This window comes from Aegilops tauschii, chromosome 3 (assembly GCF_002575655.3).
Source record: "Aegilops tauschii subsp. strangulata cultivar AL8/78 chromosome 3, Aet v6.0, whole genome shotgun sequence".
In the NCBI taxonomy this organism is placed as follows: domain Eukaryota; kingdom Viridiplantae; phylum Streptophyta; class Magnoliopsida; order Poales; family Poaceae; genus Aegilops; species Aegilops tauschii.
This window is the reverse complement of record NC_053037.3, coordinates 171,299,746-171,306,532: the sequence shown is the minus strand read 5'-3', so window position 1 is coordinate 171,306,532 and position 6,787 is coordinate 171,299,746.

Here is a 6,787-nt window from a genome sequence, read left to right as displayed (position 1 = left end):
CGTCCGCCATTTCCTACAACAATTAATATGTATCATCACATGTGCAAACATTATCAATGCTGACATATACAACACCTAGCGCACGATCACGGATGTTAAATAAACTACACCAACCGGAGAGCGCCCCAACCGAAGGCGTTCAGATCGTGCACACAACCGATGCCAACGACCTCTGATCGCCCATGGATCCTCCCCCCTCTCCACACCGAGCGGCGTTAAGGTACGTCCCACGAATCCAGTACGTGATCACTTTGGATCGCGAGAAGCAGCGCTACCCGTGATAACATGCGCCGCCAGATTCCTAGCCCACGGCACCAGTCGTGATTACTTTGGATCGCCGGATACCTAGGTAAGCCGCCGCATCAAATAACGGAGTCGTCGTGCACACAACCGACGGCAACCGTCGCTAGGTTAACCCTAGAAAGAAGAAACCCACTTTAGCCCGCGTGATCACTGTGTATATCACGACGAGCAGCACTACCAGAACAAGATCTGCGATGGCCTGGACCGCCAGAAAGCTAGGTTGCCCGCCCGGCTAGGTTAACCACTACGACAAAAACAACGGCAGTTCGTTTGATGCTGCCGCGAGCGAGACAAACGTGGGGAAACGGGATGCGGTACCTGCGAGCGCTGGAGGTTGACGACGGTGCCGCGCGCGCTCTCGGACGAGATCGCCGGTGATAAGATCGCTGCCGCCGATATTCCTAGAGAACCTCACCAGAATGATGGAGGAGCTGCGTGAATGATGGATCTGCGTGATTGATTGAGCTGCGTGATTGATGGATCGGCCGTCGGCAGGTCTTACCTGGTCGTGGGGTCGTGTCATCCTTTTTTTTCGGGATGTCACCGTATACATACGTATGGGTCATACGGGTTATACAGGGCTTGGATATGGGCTACGGGGCTTGGATATGGGCAGCGGCAGGCCGGAGAAAAAAATAGATGGCGGGGGTCAAGAATACCCCTAGGAAATTGAGTTAGGGGGGTGCACCGGAGCAAGCCTCGAGTCCGATCCCGTCGCCGTCTTGCAGTCCCATACGGGGGTGTTTGGTCTACGGGAAGCAGCCTAACGTGTGCTAACCATTGAACAAAAGAGGCATCAATATCAAATCCAAGCTTACAGCAGGCGGCGAGGAGCCAGCTCGAAGGAGGCTAAGGCGACGGCCGTCGTCGCTTGTGCGGGTGAGGGACAAGAGCAGCGTATGGCGATCTCTAAGATAGAGGCGCAGAGGTTGGCGTTTGGCAAGGCGGCGCACGCGGACGCCAAGCGCTACATTGACATGGAGAAGGAGGACGTAGTGGAGGAGTACCGGCGGGCCGGCAAACTCCACTCCTACGATCCGGATAATGAGTGGAAGAGGCGCTTTGCCAGGGTCGCCAAACTCTACCCATGCCCGTGGGGCAAGAAATTGGCCGCAAAGATCGAAGAATTCATGTATTACCTCGAGGAAGACGAGGACGACTTCAGGATAGGGCTTTATTCATTAATCGGTGATGAAATCGTAGGTTAGCTACATCTTGTTAGTGTTGTTTAAGTTCATTCTGTCAGCTAACCTGCAATTTCATTTAATTTGACTATTATTCTGCTTAATGGATACTTGGATTTCCTCTCTCAACAAAGGGCGTTTCTAATTGACTCAAAATATGGCATCAAACTGGGTATACATGTCATGAGCACTGACCCGCCACCTTTGTGTGACTGTCGGACCACGGGTTCCGGCAAACCCTTGAGAGGTTCGAACTCTGGGGTGCGCACGAAGAACACTCTCTCCCTAGCTCGCACGCTAAACGATCCCACGGCCTAGCTCATCGAACCCGAAGAACAGAGAGACACAGAGATTTATCCTGATTCGGCCACCTTGCGGTGTAATACCCTACTCCAGCTTTGTGGTGGATTGCCTCGAGGGGCTGAGGATGAACTAGTACAGTGGTGGAACAGCCTCAGGAGGTGAGGTGTTCTTGAGCTCGATGAGCTGGTGAGGTGGTCAGGGTAGAATGGCCCCGATTCGATCCCTTTGCTATGGTGGTGGCTAAGTCCTATTTATAGTGGCCTTGGTCCTCTTCCCAATTGTTAGGCAGGAAGGGATCCCACAACGGCCAGATTTGAAGGGAGACAACTAGTACAAGCTATCCTGACAAAAGTGGTCTTCGCCTGCAAAAGGCTCTGGTGGTGACACTGCCGTGGGCTCCGCGATGACCTCCGTCCTGCCGTCCTGGCGGTCTTGGTCTTGTTGCACTGATATGAAAACCTTTGCCTGATGCCTTGGGACCCCGCGCCTGTGCTTGCCTCCTTAGCACCAAAGAGGAAACTGGTACACTGCGACCGCTGCGCCCGCCTGGCTTTGGTCGTCATGGCTCACGTCATGTGAACCTCGCGAGGTGCACCTTGCATAGATATCACCGCTTCTCGGGAGCCAGCCTAGCGAGGCTGCCCCCAGGGAGGTCTTGGTGTCGTCCACCTCGCGAGGCTTGGCCCCTCACGAGGGTCTTGAGTTCTTGCTGCCGAAGATGGGCCGAACCGGGCCGCTGGAAGAGCCATGCCACGGGCCGCAGGCAGGCAAATCTGGGCACCCCCGGTCCCAGAACACCGATAGTAGCCCCCGGGCCCAAGGCGCGCTCGAACTTGGCTTCGGGGCGAAGCCAAGGGGCAAGTGCGGAGCGCCGCGGGCCCCAACGCCTGCGGCCTCGGTCGACGCATGGCGATTGACGGGACGTGGGCGCCTCTGCTTTCCCACGCTGCCTCGGCAACCGCCCGACTTGACGAGACCCTGCTGCATGCAGAAAAAAACCATCATTACGCGTGATCGTGGAGGCCGGTGGTTGGCCTCCCTCCTGGCTATAAATGAGAGGAGGGGCAGAGCCCCCTCGCTCATCTCTGTCTTCTCTCTGCTTGCTTCTTCTTCTTCCTCCTAGCCTCGCCGGCTTGCCGCGATACTCATGGCGCCGATTAGGAGGTTCTCCGCCGCGGAGAAGGGGAAAACCCCTCGCGAGGAGCAGGGGCCACTCCTGCCGAAGAAGACGTTGGCGTGTGGCTGGAGGTGACGCGACCTTGGTACGACCGCTTGGCTACCCGCTTCCTCTGTACGCCCAAGCGCAGGGCTCCGGAGAAGGAGGGAGCGCCCCGCACTACGCAAACCGCGGCCGCGGAGGTCAGCTGTGGTGGTACGTGCCGTTGGCCCACGAACCCACATCAAGGGCTCCTCGCGCGAGTTCGTGGTGTGGGCGGCGATGCCACCGCGCACATGGATCAGACTTCCGCAATTCTTTGCTGAAGAGATGCCGCCGAGAGCGCCGCCCGAGCTGTGGTTGCAGCACGCCGAGTGCAGCACCCTGGCCACGGGGGCGGAGGTCGAGGTCGTCTCCCTGGGCCAGATCTTCATGACCCGCGGATGGGGCAAGGTCGCCCGTGCTTGCCGCGCGGAGGGGGCCCTCGCCATCCACTTTGAGTACGACGACGCCTCCACGCTGTTCTTCAAGGTCTTCGACGAGGAAGGCCGCCGCCTGGGGTGCTGCCCTAGAGGAAACCGTCGTGAGGGCGCGTCAGCAGGTGCCGAGCCTGCCCCTGGTTCTGCCGGTAGCTCCTCCAGTAGCGACGACTCCTGGGAGTCCAGCGACTCTCCCGAGCCTAGCTGGTCTCCGAAGACGAGCGACGACAGCTATGCGCCACCAATCTCCCACCGAGCTCGGAGCGTGGCAGCAGCGTCCGCCTGTCATCGCCAATGACCTGGATGGGGTTGGCGTCGGCCCCTCGTGGCCCACTGTTGATGATGGCGTCGGCGGCGACGTCTATAGTCATGGTTTCTTGGGGTTTTTCCTTCTTTTGTTCCCTGCGAGGAATCGAGACGACCCCCGTGGGGGCGTGTAAAGAAACTGTAATGCTTTTGCTTCGATGTTTATTATTCCTACTATAAGATTTGTGGTTGAATATCTTGCTTCGGCACTGTCCCCCTTTACGTCCTTGGTACTTAGCGCTCTACGTTGGCAGGTCCCAGTCCCCAGGCAAGCTTCAGCCATCGCTGGTATGCCAGGTCGCGATGCCGTGGTCAAGGCCAGGAGGTGAGCGGCCCGAGGTCCGGTAAGAGCTCCTGAGGCGCGATGCTCAAGAGGTCCCCTTTGGCATGCAAGCAGCTTCCTGAAGGCTGAAAAGGAAGGCGGCATTGCTGGAGCAAGGTTGCAAGCGTCGAAAATTCCTAACTGCGGCATCGCGCTAACGCGAATATGTGACTTATCTTATCGAGCCTGAGGTGATTCCCGATACAGTGTCCGATTTGTGCTTCAGCGGCTGTGCTACTAGGTGGGGCTCACGCGGCTTTCTCCTTCCTTGCTCATCTAGATGCTCTGCGTCCTCAGGTCCCGACCCTCGAGCGAGCTCAGCCGCCGCTGGTATGCCAGGTCGTGATGCCATGGTCAAGGCCAGGGGGTGAGTGCTGGAGAGTTAGTAGGAGCTCCTGAGGCACGACGCTCAGGAGCCCCCCTTTAACGCGCAAACGAATCACGCGAAAGGAGGGCGGCTGGCGAGGCTACCCGTAGCTATGCTCCGGAGGTTCCTGCGGGTTAGTTCGAGAGGAGGATACGACTTACAATCGCGTTTGCTGTCCTGCCACTAATCTTTCTGCAAGAAGACGAAGGCATTAAGGACTTGGTGAGGTGACGTGCGCGGGCGGGCCGCGAGCCAGAGCTCGATCGCTCAGGTTTGTCAACGTTGCAGAGACGGACCCGAGCACAAGCGTCGTGCCAGCATGTGTAGCCCTCATTGAGGGATGAACAGGCAAGTAGGCGATAAGCATAAAGTAACTCATGGAAGGAGGCAAGCTAGTTCTGGTTAATGCAAGAACGATACATGTGCAGGGACGGACCCATGCGGCCTGGGGATGATGGAGCCCGAGGGGCGCCCCCAATAGAGTAAAATAAAAAATGAAAAGGGTACAGGTCGCAGGGTCAGGCCCGTGCGACTTGGGGATAATGCAGCCCGAGGGGCGCCCCCAACTGAATGAACCGGAAAATGTCACCTGGCACCGTTGCTGGAGAGAGGTTGGAGTAGCCGAAGACGCATGTTGAAGAAGCCGCTCCTCACGAGCTGCCTGGGCCCTGAGCCTCGGGAGGCTCGTGAAGGGCCGCGTGATGCCTGGCCTCCTGAGCCGCCAAAACACTCCGCATGTGACGCTAGAAGGTAACAGCTGCGTTCGGCAAGCCGAATGGCATGTGAACATAGTTGTGAGGTGGACCCTCGCACCGTCCAACGCGTGAGGGCCAGAAGCGCTCCTGGGATGCGGCCCTGTTGAGGCCCGGGATGTCGACGCAGACACGCAACTCGTCGTCCTCGCCAGGACGAGGAGCTGCGCCAGGTTGTGGGCGGCAGTCACCGCGCATGGCTCTTGCCTCTTGAAGCTTCTCGGTCGCCTTGGTGATGAACTCCTGGGCACCAGGCACCCCATGCCTTATGCCCTCCTGGGGGAAGCATGTGGTGAAGCATGCCTCCATGTGGTGCCCGAGCGCCTCCCTTGTGACATTGGCTAGGTCAGAGGCCCTCCAGAAGAGAGCCCCCGAGCCCAGCCCGAGGAGGGTGCCGTGCGCGCCTTCCTATGCGAGAGAGGGAGGCGCCCCATCCATGGGCACTGGTCCTGAGGTGGTGCCGCTGGAGACACCGCTCTCCTGAGGCTCTTGGCGGAGCTGCTGCTTCTTCTTCTTCTTGGGGACTACCTCAGGAGGGTGGATGTCGCCTTCGTTGTCTGGGTCTTCAACTTCTGCAGCCTGGTAGGCGCGCTCGAGGGAGCACACCGCGTCCTTCTCCTCACAGGCAACCGCGATGACGCCGCAGCTTCCTGGCATCTTGAGGACGTTGTAGCCGTGGTGGGTCACCGCCATGAACTTGGCCAGGGCCGGATACCCAATGATGGCATTGTACGACATGCGGATGTGCGCGACGTCGAAGTCGATGAGCTCGGTGCGGTAGTTGCCGCGCTGGCCGAAGGTGACAGGGAGGCGGATCTACCCTATCGGGATGGTGGAGCCGTCGGTCACTCCTGAGAAGGGCTTGGTGGGCTGTAGCTGATCATATGGCACTTGGAGGCGGTCGAACGTCTCGATGGAGAGAACATTGAGTCCCGCACCGCCATCGATGAGGGTCTTGGTGACAAGGACGTTGTTGATGATGGGCGAGCAGAGCATCGGAAGGGCGCCGGCAGTGGCCGCGCACTTGAGCTGGTCGGACGAGTGGAAGGTGATGGTGCACTTGGACCACCTGAGCGGGCGCGTGGCCTCGAGCCTGGGAAGGGCCGCATTCACCTCACGAGCGAACTGCTTAAAGATGCGCTGGGAGGTTGGGGCCTGAGCGCCACCCAAGATGCAGGCGATGGCGCGAGGCTCCTGGAAGCCCCCAACCCCCTCGTCCTGGTGATGGTCGTCGTTCCATCTTGGCGGTGGCGGCAGCGGAGGGAGCCCGGCCTTGCCCTAAGGGCGGTCCTCACGAGGCTGGTCCCTCCAGGCGCCCTTGCGAGGTTGGTCCTGCCAGTGGTCATCACAAGGCCTGTCGCGCCACTCCTGGCGGGGGCCGCGGTCGTCCCAGCGTCCTCCACTTCGGCCTCGGTCATTGCGCTCGAGGCGTCGACCGAAGCATCCGTCGTGGATGGCCTTGAGCTCCTGACAGTCGTTGGTGTTGTGGCTGTGTACGTTGTGGAAGGCGCAGAATGGGCGGCTGCCCTTGGATGACTCGGGGTGGTCGCAGCCGCGCTTCATCTCTGGTTCAGCAGCGAGCACGGCCGCCCCCTTGCGCTTCACATCCTTGGTC